The sequence below is a fragment of the Taudactylus pleione genome, unplaced genomic scaffold (assembly GCF_031769625.1).
Source record: "Taudactylus pleione unplaced genomic scaffold, aTauple2 ptg000485l, whole genome shotgun sequence".
NCBI lineage: Eukaryota > Metazoa > Chordata > Amphibia > Anura > Myobatrachidae > Taudactylus > Taudactylus pleione.
This window is the reverse complement of record NW_028284887.1, coordinates 8,025,932-8,040,124: the sequence shown is the minus strand read 5'-3', so window position 1 is coordinate 8,040,124 and position 14,193 is coordinate 8,025,932. Positions and strand designations below refer to the sequence as shown.

General features: G+C 47.9%; 1 protein-coding gene across 1 annotated transcript in view; it reads left to right on the top strand.

Moving 5' to 3' along the window:
• The window catches only part of PITPNM3 (PITPNM family member 3), a 767,267-nt gene that overhangs the window by 553,974 nt on the left and 199,100 nt on the right, over positions 1-14,193 (top strand). The window lies entirely within an intron of this gene.

The window sequence follows — 14,193 nt, the reverse complement described above, 5'->3', positions numbered from 1 at the left end:
ACATTACTGGCCCCTCTATACCCTACACTACATTACTGGCCCCTCTATACTCTACACTACTGACCCCTCTATACCCTACACTACATTACTGGCCCCTCTATACTCTACACTACTGACCCCTCTATACCCTACACTACATTACTGGCCCCTCTATATCCTACACTACATCACTGGCCCCTCTATATCCTACACTACATCACTGACCCCCCTATACCCTACACTACTGACCCCTCTATACTCTACACTACTGATCCCTCTATACCCTACACTACCCCCACTGACCCCTCTATACTCTACACTACATTACTGACCCCTCTATACCCTACACTACATTACTGACCCCTCTATACCCTACACCACTGAACCCATCTATACCCTACACCACTGACCCATCTATACCCTACACCACTGACCCCTCTATACCCTACACCACTGACAACTCTATATCCTACACCACATTACTGACCCCTCTATACCCTACACTACTGACCCCTCTATACCCTACACTATATCACTGACCCCTCTATACCGTACACCACTGACTCCTCTATACCCTACACTACTGACCCCTCTATACTCCACACTACATCACTGACTCCTCTATACCCTACACTACACCACTGACCCCTCTATACTCTACATTACATCACTGACCCTTCTATACCCTAAACTACATTACTGATCCCTCTATACCCTACACTACACCACTGATCCCTCTATACTCTACATTACATCACTGACCCCTCTATACACTACACTACATTACTGACCCCTCTATACCCTACACTACATTACTGGCCCCTCTATACCCTACACTACATTACTGGCCCCTCTATACTCTACACTACAGACCCCTCTATACCCTACACTACATTACTGGCCCCTCTATATCCTACACTACATCACTGGCCCCTCTATATCCTACACTACATCACTGGCCCCTCTATACTCTACACTACTGACCCCTCTATACTCTACACTACTGATCCCTCTATACCCTACACTACCCCCACTGACCCCCTCTATACCCTACACTACCCCCACTGACTCTACACTACATTACTGGCCCCTCTATACCCTACACTACATTACTGACCCCTCTATACCCTACACTACATTACTGGCCCCTCTATACTCTACACTACTGACCCCTCTATACCCTATACTACATTACTGGCCCCTCTATATCCTACACTACATCACTGGCCCCTCTATACTCTACACTACTGACCCCTCTATACCCTACACTACATTACTGGCCCCTCTATATCCTACACTACATCACTGGCCCCTCTATACTCTACACTACTGACCCCTCTATACCCTACACTACATTACTGGCCCCTCTATATCCTACACTACATCACTGGCCCCTCTATACTCTACACTACATTACTGACCCCTCTATACCCTACCCTACACTACATTACTGGCCCCTCTATATCCTACACTACATCACTGGCCCCTCTATACTCTACACTACATTACTGACCCCTCTATACTCTACACTACTGACCCCTCTATACCCTACACTACATTACTGGTCCCTCTATATCCTACACTACATTACTGACCCCTCTATACTCTACACTACATTACTGACCCCTCTATACTCTACACTACACCACTGACCCCTCTATACCCTACACTACATCACTGACTCCTCTATACCCTAAACTATATTAATGAGCCCTCTATACCCTACACTACATCACTGACCCCTCTATACTCTACACTACATTACTGGCCCCTCTATACTCTACACTACTGACTCCTCTATACCCTACACCAAATTACTGACCCCTCTATACCCTACACTACATTACTGACTCCTCTATAATCTACACTACTGTACATTACTGACCCCTCTATACCCTACACTACATTACTGGCCCCTCTATACTCTACACTACACCACTGACCCCTCTATACCCTACACTACATTACTGACCCCTCTATACACTACATCACTGACCCCTCTATAATCTTCACTACTGTACATTACTGACCCTCTATACACTACACTACACCACTGACCCCTCTATACCGTACACTACATTACTGACCTCACTCAGGAATTGCTTACTTCAGCACACACTATTAGGCCTCAGGCTGCATATGGTACGCTCCTGCAACACCGTCCCAATGCATTGGCATGCCTGCATCCACCCGACCACCCACCCGTCACCACCAAACAAACGTCAGTTCCTGTCAGTCACTCTACAATGGATCTGCGTATCTTCTGCAATCTAAGTCTCGACGGCAATAGCTAGTTCACACACTGTGATGCATACGCATGTGCAGTACACAACAATCGGACAATTGCGTGCATATAAGCAACTGCGATTCCAAGCTGACTCACGCCCTATACCCGCCACTACATTACTGACCCCTCTATACTCTAGTCCACTGGTTCCCAAGTTTGGTCCTCAGGACCCTAAACAGTGCATGTTTTCCAGGTCTCCTCACAGAATTACAAGTGAAATGATTAGTTCCACCTGAATCAAATTCCAAACATACATAATTTTCATAATTTGATGAATAATCTAATTTCTACATCCTCATTCTAATGTATGGGGAGTGTGGAAATAATCGCAGATGGACTTAACCAGGAGATATCAGTGATATCTCCTGTGTTAAGTGTGTTAATGAATACTAAAATAACTGTAATTAAGGAATGCAGCTGGCTGATTAGTAGTGAAACAAAAGCTTCCAGTAGAACATGAGAGAGGCAGACAGCACTGGTGTTTTTTGGAATTGCTGAGGCACCACAGGTGAATAGTACAATGAGAGGAGAATTTCTCTGCAGCACTTGAGAACAGTGGCGTATCTACCCATTGGCCAGGATGGCACTCTCCAGGGGCGCCGACCAAAGGGGAGGGAAGCCGTCCGGCAGCGCCACCAGCTGCCAAGGGGTGGACTACCCCCACTAGTTCCCCGGCCCCACAAGTGTAGGGCAGACCGCAGTGAGAGCGATCTGCCCTACAAAGTTTAAAAACAAAAAGCCGCCAGCGGCTCTGTGTTTGTTATAGCAACCAGCCAATGAGAGTCACAGACTCTCATTTGTTGCTGCGTCGTCCACAGAGGGAGCCAGCTGGAGCTCACTCATGAGCTCCGTCTTCCGACTCCTCCCGCAGCGGGTGATGGGATATATGTCATGACGTCTCTCCCATAGTGCAAGAGAAGAGCCGGGACTCGGAGCGGACAGCGGCGGTCGTGTCAGGAGCGGGGATCAGGCACTGTATAGGAGGTGTCCGCTACTGGGGGCACTTTATGGGGGGGTGTCCGCTACTGGTGCCACTATATCGGTCGGCCGCTATTGTGGGCACTTTAGGGGGGCTGGCTGCTATTGGGGGCACTGTATAGGGGGAACTACTACTGAGGGCACTGTATAGGGGGAACTGCTACTGAGGGCACTGTATAGGGGGACTACTACTGAGTGCACTGTATAGGCGGACTACTACTGGGGGCACTGTATAGGGGGGACTACTACTGGGGGCAATGCAGCATAGGGGGGGACTACTACTGGGGGCAATGCAGCATAGTGGGGACTACTACTGGGGGCACTGTACAGGGGCTATTACTGGGACTACTGCATAGGGGGGCCCAGGAGCACTGGGGGGGTGGGTACAAATTATCCGGGCCCGGGTTTGCTGGAGGGGCCCTGCGGGGGCCCAGGTCCGGCACCGCTCCCCTTTCCTTTTACATCACAGCAGCCCAGCACACGCTGCTGTGTGCTGGGCTGCAGTGGGAGACTGCTCGCAGCTGCTAAGCAGCAGTTGGAGCAGTCTCCTATGCCTATGGGGGGAGCAATCACGCTGATCGCGCCCCCCATTGGCTGTGCACCGGGCTGAGGAGCTCACAGCTCCCCCCTCCTAGTGCTCAGTGCCACTTTGCGGCACTGCTAAAATGATTTTGTTTTCTAGTCTTCTTTCCCTAAAGGGGCGTGGCCACGCCTCCCATGATTAGGCCACACCCCCAGTCACCCGGGTTCGGCACGGCTCTTGACGACCCTGGGGGGTGGGGGGGGACTACTACTGGGAGCAATGCAACATAGGGGGGACTACTACTGGGGACAATGCAGCATAGGGGGGACTACTACTGGGAGCACTGTAATGGGGGGATTACTACTGGGGGCACTGCATGGGAGGGGGTGCCAGTCCATTACATTGCCAGGGGTGCTTGGATCCCTAGATACACCCCTGCTTGAGAAGACAGGAACACAGGTTTAGAGATACAGGTAAAGCTGCAGATAGAAGTTTGAATCTCAGTAGTGAAAAACACAGGTACACTTGAACCATAGCAGGTATCATGGAGAGCTCACAGCAGTGCTGAGCTACAGGGGCACTGGAACATTTAGCAGATATCATGGTGAGCTCACAGCAGTGTTGAGCTACAGGTGCTCTGGAACAGTAGCAGATAACAAGGAAAGGTCACAGCAGTGCTGAGCTACAGGTGCTCTGGAACAGTAGCAGATATCATGGTGAGCTCACAGCAGTGCTGAGCTACAGGTGCACTGGAACAGTAGCAGATATCATGGTGAGCTCACAGAAGTGCTGAGCTACAGGTGCTCTGGAACATTAGCAGGTACTGTAACAAGGAAACGTCACAGCAGTGCTGAGCTACAGGTGCTCTGAAAAAGTTTGCAGACAACTGTAAACTGGGGCCAGGAACTTGATCTGGCAATGTGCTGATGGGAAGAAATGGTTTAAATAGGCTGTCCTGGGAGCAAATAGTCTGCTTTGGTCACATGGAATGAATGGTAGTATTGGATGGATAGGAGCAGAATGGTCATGTGACCATTCCTAGTGAAGCGGGCAGGATGGGGAGATTTAATGGGGAAATTCGAGGGAACGCAAGGAGGAGGTGGGGCTAAACTGTCTCCTCCCCGTCGACCCGCAAATTGCAGACCATTTCGGGGAAAGAGGTGGGGCCTAATTAAGTCACCAGTCTGGCCCTGCCCCCGAACTAGCCTACAGCAGCAGCTGTCCAGGCTGCTCCCGGAAAAGGATAACTACAAGTCGGTGAGTATGATACCAACGTTAAAAATGACAATAACATAGTCCCTTACCTTAATGCGGAGACAGAGGACAGTCATGACACTTGGCTTTGTCCCTGCACTCTTCAACTGGACTAGTCGGACCCATAGTGTGTGTGTGTGTGTTGGAGTCATGGGGTCCCACTAGGGATGGTCAGGGGTGCCGGATGAGGGGAAGGTTGGGGGGCTCACGAGGGAAGGGGGGGCTCAGGGGAGCCGCGAGGGGGAAGTTGAAGGAAGCCGATGGGAGAGGAGAGAAACAGGAAGGAAGCAGTAGGGGTGAGGTGTTGGAGCAGGGTGCAGGAGGATGCGGCCAAGGAGGAGGAGCACCAGTCCCTACGTGACCCGGTGTTTGACTGAGGAAGGATGTCAGTGGGCGGGGCTTCGGCTGGACGGCTGCTGTCACAGCACAGCAGCTGTTTAAAAAGTTTTACTAGGTGCTGCTACCCCATTTTTTTTGTCCCTGATATTTGGGGCCCTTCTGATCCTCGGGACAAGGTATGGTTGTCCCCTTTGTCCCCCCTGTCGCCGGGCCTGCACACTGGAATCAGGGAACACTGTTTTCAGAATCCATATTGGAAATGACATGTGGAGCTGAGCAAGAGGAATATGTCAAGATTCAAGAAGGAAAAGTTGCCATGTTGGGTACGATAAGTCAGTTTCTTAACAGCTGTACAATATTAAATTGTGCACAGGTAGCACTCCTTTTCCATGATAAAACAAATCCGTTACTTCCTATTCTCTCTGGGCTCTATTCAAATAACACAAAACATTTTTTTTTCCAGCATTTCATCTGTAGAAAAGACGTTTTTTCTCCTGCCTATTTATAGAAAAGAAAACTGCAGTGAAATTGAATTTTCTTACCTTTTCTTCAAAAGATAACACCATTTCTATATGGTGTGATGGAAAGAAAGAACAGAGAAACAAACAATTAATTGTATAAGCAAATAAAAAAATATTAACAGAAAGGAATATGAAATTAAAAAGGGCTTTTAAGTATCACGCATATACTGTGTATGTGTATATATATATATATATATATATATGTGACGTGCAGTGGGATAAATGGTTGCTGAAGCACAGGGCCAGATTTACAGATACATATATGAACCCGAGGATTCATGTGGGCATTATACAAAGGTGCCGCAATATATAGTGCTGGAAGTTTGGTGTGTTTTGATCAGGGATGTGCGGAAAAGGTAGACAGGGGAGGCAGTGCCTCACCTGACTACACATTTCTGATATATATATATATATATATATATATACAAACACATACAGTATATATCAAATGCTAGTGGGTATGCAGCCACGTGGAACTAATTACATTTTTAGGTTACCTAATTTTGCACAGAAAAGTGAAGGTTTTTCACAATTGGTGCTGCATAGTATACATGCGTTTTCCTGCAATGCTGTAGGAAAGCCACATCCGTCTGTGATTCTAAGTATATCCAGTGTACAGCCATGGCCAAAAGTTTTGAGAATGACACAAGTATTGGTTTTCAAAAAGTCTGCTGCTTCAGTTTTTATGATGGCAATTTGCATATACCCCAGAATGTCATGAAGAGTGATCAGATGAATTGCAATTAATTGCAAAGTCCCTCTTTGCCATGACCATGAACTTAGGACCTGATTCAGAGCCGGACGCTATTTGCGCTCGCTCGTTCAGAAAAAGGGGACGGCTATTTAAATTGAGCGCTCGCTCTTTGCGGTCTGTTGATGCCTCTATGTCTGAGCGAGCGAACGAAACATGCGCTTGCTCTTTTGTAAAGACGCCCCCTGGCCGCTCGCATCATACGTCATCTCCGCTATTTATTAGATTAATCAAGTACATCTAAATGCGTCTGAACTGCTCGCAGTGCTTGTGGTTGGATTTTCCTACCGCAATCATGCGAACAGTTCAGGCTAAGAGACAACCAAGTGATGTGGCCGATGACGCTGCTTTGTTAATTATGCACACCCTTAAAATGCCCGTTTTGACCGTTTGGCACGCCTGCGTTCGGATCTCCACTCCCTGTTTTCAAGCACCTTCCCCTGTTACCACCCACAAACGCCTCATCCTGTCACTCAAATTAGCAGGCACTCGATATTTTGCGAACACACGATTTCCGACCGCACTGACTGGTTGGTGCATGCGCATTACGACCCATACGCATGCGCAGATGTGCGAACATCGCTCGGAGCGAACGAGCGGCCGCTTACGAGCGGCTCTGAATCAGGCCCTTGATCCCAAAAACAACATTTTGACTGCATTTCAGCCCTGCCACAAAAGGACCAGCTGAAATCATGTCAGTGATTCTCTCGTTAATACAGGTGAGAGTGTTGACGAGCACAAGGCTGAAGATCACTCTGTCATGCTGATTGAGTTAGAATAATAGACTAGAAACTTTAAAAGAAGATGTGGAGCTTGAAATCAATGTTCTTCCTCTGTTAATCATGGTTACTTGCAAGGAAACATGTGCAGTCATCATTGCTTTGCACAAAAAGTGCTTCACAGGCAAGGATATTGCTGCTAGTAAGATTGCACCTAAATCAACCATTTATCAAATCATCAAAAGCTTCAAGGAGAGAGGTTCAATAGTTGTGAAGAAGGCTTCAGGGCGCCCAAGAACATCTAGCAAGTGCCAGGACTGTCTCCTAAAGTTGATTCAGCTGCGGGATCGGGGCACCACCAGTGTAGAGCTTGCTCAGGAATGGCAGCAGGCAGATGTGAGTGCATCTTCACGCACAGTGAGGCAAAGACTTTTGGAGGATGGCCTGGTGTCAAGAAGGGCAGCAAAGAAGCCACTTCTCTCCAGGAAAAACATCAGGGACAGACTGATATTCTGCAAAAGGTACAGGGATTGGACTGCTGAGGACTGGGGTAAAGTTATTTTCTCTGATGAATCCCCTTTCAGATTGTTTGGGGCATCTGGAAAAATGCTTGTCCAGAGAAGGAAAGGTGTGCGAAACCATCAGTCCTATGTCATGCCAACAGTAAAGCATCCTGAGACCATTCATGTGTGGGGTTGCTTCTCGGCAAAGGGAGTGAGCTCACTCACAATTTTGCCTAAGAACACAGGCATGAATAAAGAATGGTACCAAAACATCCTCCAAGAGCAACTTCTCCCAATCATCCAAGAACAGTTTGGTGACGAACAATGCCTTTTCCAGCATGATGGAGCACCTTGCCATAAGGCAAAAGTGATATCTAAGTGGCTCGGGGAACAGAACATCGAAATTTTGGGTCCATGGCTAGGAAACTTCCCAGACCTTAATCCCATTGAGAACTTGTGGTCAATCCTCAAGAGGCAGGTGGACAAACAAAAACCCACAAATTCTGACAAACTCCAAGCATTGATTAGGCAGGAATGGGCGGCCATTAGTCAGTATGTGGCCCAGAAGTTGATTGACAGCATGCCAGGGCGAATTGCAGAAGTCTTGATAAAGAAGGGTCAGCACTGCAAATATTGACTCTTTGCATAAACTTAATGTAATTGTCAATAAAAGCCTTTGCCACTTATGAAATGCTTGTAATTTTACTTCAGTATACCATAGTAACATCTGACAAAAAGGTCTAAAAACACTGAAGCAGCAAACTTTGTGAAAACCAATACTTGTGTCATTCTCAAAACTTTTGGCCATGGCTGTATTGTAAAATTCTAATATCTGGTTTGGTCACTGAGACATAAAACACATTTGGTTACTAAGGTCAATTAATAGTTTACATAATTTGTTAAGAGTAAACATAGGTTTTCATTTAATTGTTTTCTATTTTTATTTTTGTCAATTAAATAGTTAATTTAACTACTTGTTGACACATGCAAAGTAACTGAGCAGTGACTTCAGTGTTACTTGTGTCCCTTATGCAGTGTCCTCTATGCAATGCCCCCTGTAGTTATACCCCCAGTAGTAGTGTTCCCAATAGTAATGTCCCCTGTATAAATACCCCCAGTAGTATTACCCCTGTAGTTGTGCCCCCAGTAGTCATGCCCCCTGTGTGTGCCCAGTAGTAATGCCCTCAGTAGTAATACCCCTGTAGTTGTGCCCCCTGTGGTAGTGGCACCAGTAGTAATGCCCCCTGTGGTAGTGCCCCCCCGAGTAATGTCCCCTGTAGTAATGTGCCCCCCCGAGTAATGTCCCCTGTAGTAATGTCCCCCTCAAGTAATGCCCCCCCCGAGTAATGCCCCCAGTAGTAATGTCCCCCGAGTAATGCCCCCAGTAGTAATGTCCCCCCCGAGTAATGTCCCCCCCAGCAGTGGAAAAGCCACTTGTGCAAAAGAGAAAAAAATAAATCATACTTACCTTAAGCCCCGCTCCCGCAGCCTTCTGATATGCTTGGCTGGGGCTGCTCCGTCTGCACTATGGGAGAGACGCATGACGTCTCTCCCATAGTTCACTGCCTGAGCCGGAAGTGGCTGCCGCTGCGAGGAGGGAGCCTGGCGCCCACTGGTTACAATCTCAGTGGGCGCCTGGTGACTCCGTGCAGCACTGGGGTTAGGTGTCCGGAGGAGGCGGAACTGGTTCAGTCTCCTCCGGTTCACTTTAACCCCGATGGCTGGGTGTGGGGGCCCTTCAGGTGTGGGGGCCCAGGGACGATCGCCCCCCTTTAATCTGGCCCTGCTTAGCCTTGGAAAGAGATAAAGTGGACAGAGATAAAGTACCACAGTACATAACATGACAGGAGCTGATTGGTTGGAACTTTATCTCCGTACACTTCATCTCTCTCCAAGGCTTAGCACATAGACCCCTCAATTTGAGATGTAACAGATTCATTGTTAGAATATACATAATAAAATCAACTGCTGATAAAAATTAGGTCATAACACAGGCACATGCTCATCGAACCTAACATACATGACGGATCCTGCTGCCAAGCTTTCATTTAGCAAAACATAAATAAATCTTCACATTCTCATGCACCTCAGCCAGTGTCTACCTATTTGGTTGGAGTGACCACTAAGTGCCTGTGGAGGAGGAAGCACTGTAATAGAGAATGGAGGGGAGAAGAGAAACTGTAAACAGAGTAAACAGAGATGCAGACACCAATGGGCAGGAGAGCGAGAGGGGGAAAACAACAAAACAGAAGGGTGAACAGAGAGAGGGATAAGAGGGGAATAAAAACAAGAGAAAGAATTGGAAGAGTGTCAGAGGGAGAAAGTGAAACAGACAGATCATGTACAGAGAGAGACATGGGGAAAAGTCAGAACTAAAAAAGAGAGATGGAGTAAGAGGGAGCTAGAAGTGGAGATAAAGTGGAGGAGTGGGGGGGATGTTACAAAGACAGAGAACAAAAGTATCTGGAACAACAGCTAGAGATAAATAAAACTTGTAAACTTCAAGATCATGAGTAGATGCTTCAGTTTTGCTTATTTATTTTAACCTGGTTTTTACTACAATTCTGCACAGCCATGGTGAGAGGGCATACCCCTGTCTTGTACCATTCCTGAGGCAATTAAAAACTGGGTACACACTCAAATGACGGATAGGTCAGCAGCTATACAAACTTACTAATCAGCCGCTCGATATGTCTGGCCTGACTTCACCACTGGGCGGGCATTTAAATTTGCCCACCCAGTTGAGATATCAGTGTCAACAGTCCCTATCGCCAAAGTACAGGTGGTCGGTGGGTCACCCGTACACACAGGCATCGACATCATTCACAGACATATCAGATGTACACACCCACTGATGCACTTGTGATATATCATTCTTCGATTGAACAAATGATATATCGACAAATGTGTTACTGACTCATCACGCCCTGCCCAAACCCCTGGACCTAGAAACATGAAAATCAGGGAGAATATGTCTTCCATGACGTAGGTACGTACTAAGCAGGTATTTTTTTAAACTTGACTCCTAAGGGGGTGAAAAGGGGAACCAGGCTAAAATGTTTCCTCCCGTTATTGTCTTGACTGACTGGCTCATTGTGGCTGCAGCACAGTTCAATATTCAAACACCAACTGCCATCCCAAGTGCTGCCAAAAATCACTGGCAGTTGGTGTGGCTCCCCTATTTGACTAGTGAAGAAAGGGAATCTGTTACAGCACAGGTATGGAAGGGGAATGTGTTAGTACAGGTGTGAGGAAAGGAATATGTTACTACAGAGGTGTGAGAGGAAATGTGTTACAACAGCAGTGAGGGGAATGTATTACTACAGAGGTGAGGAAGGGGAATGTGTTACTACACAGGCAAGAGAGGGGAATGTGTTACTACACAGGTGAGGGTAGGGAATGTCAAATGTGTTACTACAGGATGAGGGAAGTGAATGTCTTACATCATGGGCAAGGGAGGGGATGTATTAATGCAGGGGTGAGTTTTATAGTTATAGGTAGATGATTATGTGGGATGTACAGCAGAGGGCTGGCCGGAGACAGAGGGCCGATTCAGACCCGGTTGCAAGCGCTGAGCACTCGCAACCGGGTCGATGGTGGCCCAGAGCGCATGCGCACGACGGAGACGGCTCCGTCGTACGCATGCGTGAGCCCCGGATAGCGACGGGCAATCCGTCGCTTCCGGTCTCACACCAAAGGGGGCGTGCTGTCGATGTTGAGTGACAGCATGCCCCCTTTGGTGGGCGGGCCGGGGGGGTGGCTGCCCAGACGGAGGCATTCCCATGAGAACGCCTACTGTTTGGGGGCGGCCCCACTGACATCACAAGTGATGTCAGTGGGAGAGCTTCTGGCTCTGTTTGAGCCGAAAGCTCTATGGGTCTTGCGGCCATGAGACCCTACCACAAGGGTCTCATCACAAGCCCGATGGTTGCGATGGTCCTGACCATCGCGACCATCATCATGGCCGCTCGCATTAGCTGTGGGTGGCAACCCACAGCAATGCGAGCGGCCAGGATGCCGCTCCATAAAAAAAAAAAGACGCCCTGATTCAGAGCGAGCGCTCTGTCAGAGCATCCGGCTCTGAATCAGGGCCAGAGTGGCAAAGGCTCAGTTTTTCTTAAAATCCTCCTGTGCCCAAACACCAAGCAAAAAATTCTGCCAACAAATTTTAATTGAAATACAGTATAAACACTCACGTGCAATTATACTTACCACTGGTGCTATCAAACCTGCTACCCTTGCCGTCAGTCAGCTCAGTCAGATGCCACCATCTCTTCTGTATATTTAATATAATAAAATAAGCAGATTGCAAGAGGCATTGATGGTGAGACAACTGCACACATTCCAGTTACATCATTTGTACAAACAATATGGCAACACACAATGGCACATAGTCCCCAGAGGTTTAGAAGATGCTGTAGGAATGAAGCTTGGTGGCGTTGGTGAGCCACTGATTCTTTGCTGTGTAGGTGGAATCCTCCCACACAAGTTTGGATAGGAGTGAGCCCACATCTATCTGCTGCCATGGGAACATCTACCATCTGGGTCCGGCCCCACTGACATCACTAGTGATAGAGCCAAAAGCACTCCTGGGCTTGCGGCAGCAAGACCCAACCGCAAAGGTCTCGTCGCAAGCCCGATGGTCGCAATGGTTTTGACCATCGCGACCATCATTTTGGCCGCTCGCTATAGCTGTGGGTGATCAGCCACAGCTATGCGAGCGGCCAGGAGGCCGCTCCAAAAAGGAGCAGGGATGGCCCTGATTCAGAGCGAGCGCTCTAACAGAGCACTCGCTCTGAATCAGGGCTGTCCTTCTTGTTTTTCAGAGCGGCCTCCTTGCCGCTCGCATAGCTGTGGGTGACCACCCACAGCTATAGCGTGCAGCCAGGAAGATGGTCGTGATGATCAAGACCACCGTGACCATCGAGCTTGCGACGAGACCCTTGTGGTAGGGTCTCGTTGCCGCAAGCCCCAGAGTGCTTTCGGCTCTAACAGAGCCGAAAGCACTCCCACTGACATCACTTGTAATGTCAGTGGGGCCGGCCCCAGACGGTAGGCGTTCCCATGCCCGCCTCATTCTGGGCAGCCACGCCCCCAGCCCGCCCACCAAAGGGGGCGTGCTATCACTCAACATCGACAGCACGCCCCCTTTGGTACGAGACCCGGAGCGACGGATTGCCCATCGCTATCCGGGTCTCGAGCATGCACACGACGGAGCCAGCTCCGTCGTGCAAATGCGCACTGGGCCACTATCGACCCGCTTGCGAGCGCATAGCGCTCGCGAGCTGGTCTGAATCATGTAGTTAGGAGCTGATTGGCTGGTACCTTATCACCGTTCACTTTTAGGTATATTTACTAAGCAGTGTTAGGAGACAGAGTGAAAAGTGATAAGAAAGTGATAAGGTGCCAACCAATCAGCTCCCAACTGTCATCTCACTGGCTGTGTTTGAAAAATGACAGTTGGGAGCTGATTGGCTGGCACCTTATGACTTTTCACTCTGTCTCCTAACACTGCTTAGTAAATAGAGCACTTTGTGTTGTATGCAGACTAGCTGCTCTTGTTAGTTAGGGCTGAAGAAGTGAGGTAGGGCCCTGAATGGCGGCTAGGTTATCTGTTACTTTCTGTTTTCTTTATGCTGACAAACCTGGACAAACTGTACGGTGATTCTTACTTGAGCACCCAAATACCACTGACCACTCTCCTGAGCAACATATCCAGCACGTGCCATGTTCCAAGAGACCGTCACGTGCACAGTAGACTGTGGCACAGTGCCAGAGACTACTCACAACATCATCATGGAGAGAGAAGGGGGACCAGGCGGGGCCCACACACATGCCCCCTCCTCTCTTAATCCGCCCCTGGTAAAGGGGCTGGAATCTGATAACATGATACTTCAGCTTCCACGCACTGATAGTGCACCCTGTTTATCACACACAAGCTGCCATTCCCCCACTAGTACTGCAAGATACGCAAGAATAAATTTCCTCTTTGGATACACAAACACATCTTTAAGGCAGAAATAATACAAAAATTCAGACACATTGATCTTGGTCAAATATGATTTCTTTACAGATGATATTAAACATGGATTTATCATTTACATAATTTAATTTTTCACACATGTCTTGAGAGTTAGTAAAATACAGTATATAAATAATGATAAGGGGCAGAAATCAACATATTTTTCTTAGATTGCTCTCTACTGTCAGGACAGACATTTTTTAGGTTCAAGCTTCTTACATCCAAAGAAAGAACAAATGACAGAATTATGGTTAATAAAGAACATATGTTGCTTACATAATCCTCTATTCCTTTGGGTTATCTTGTTTATGCCACAA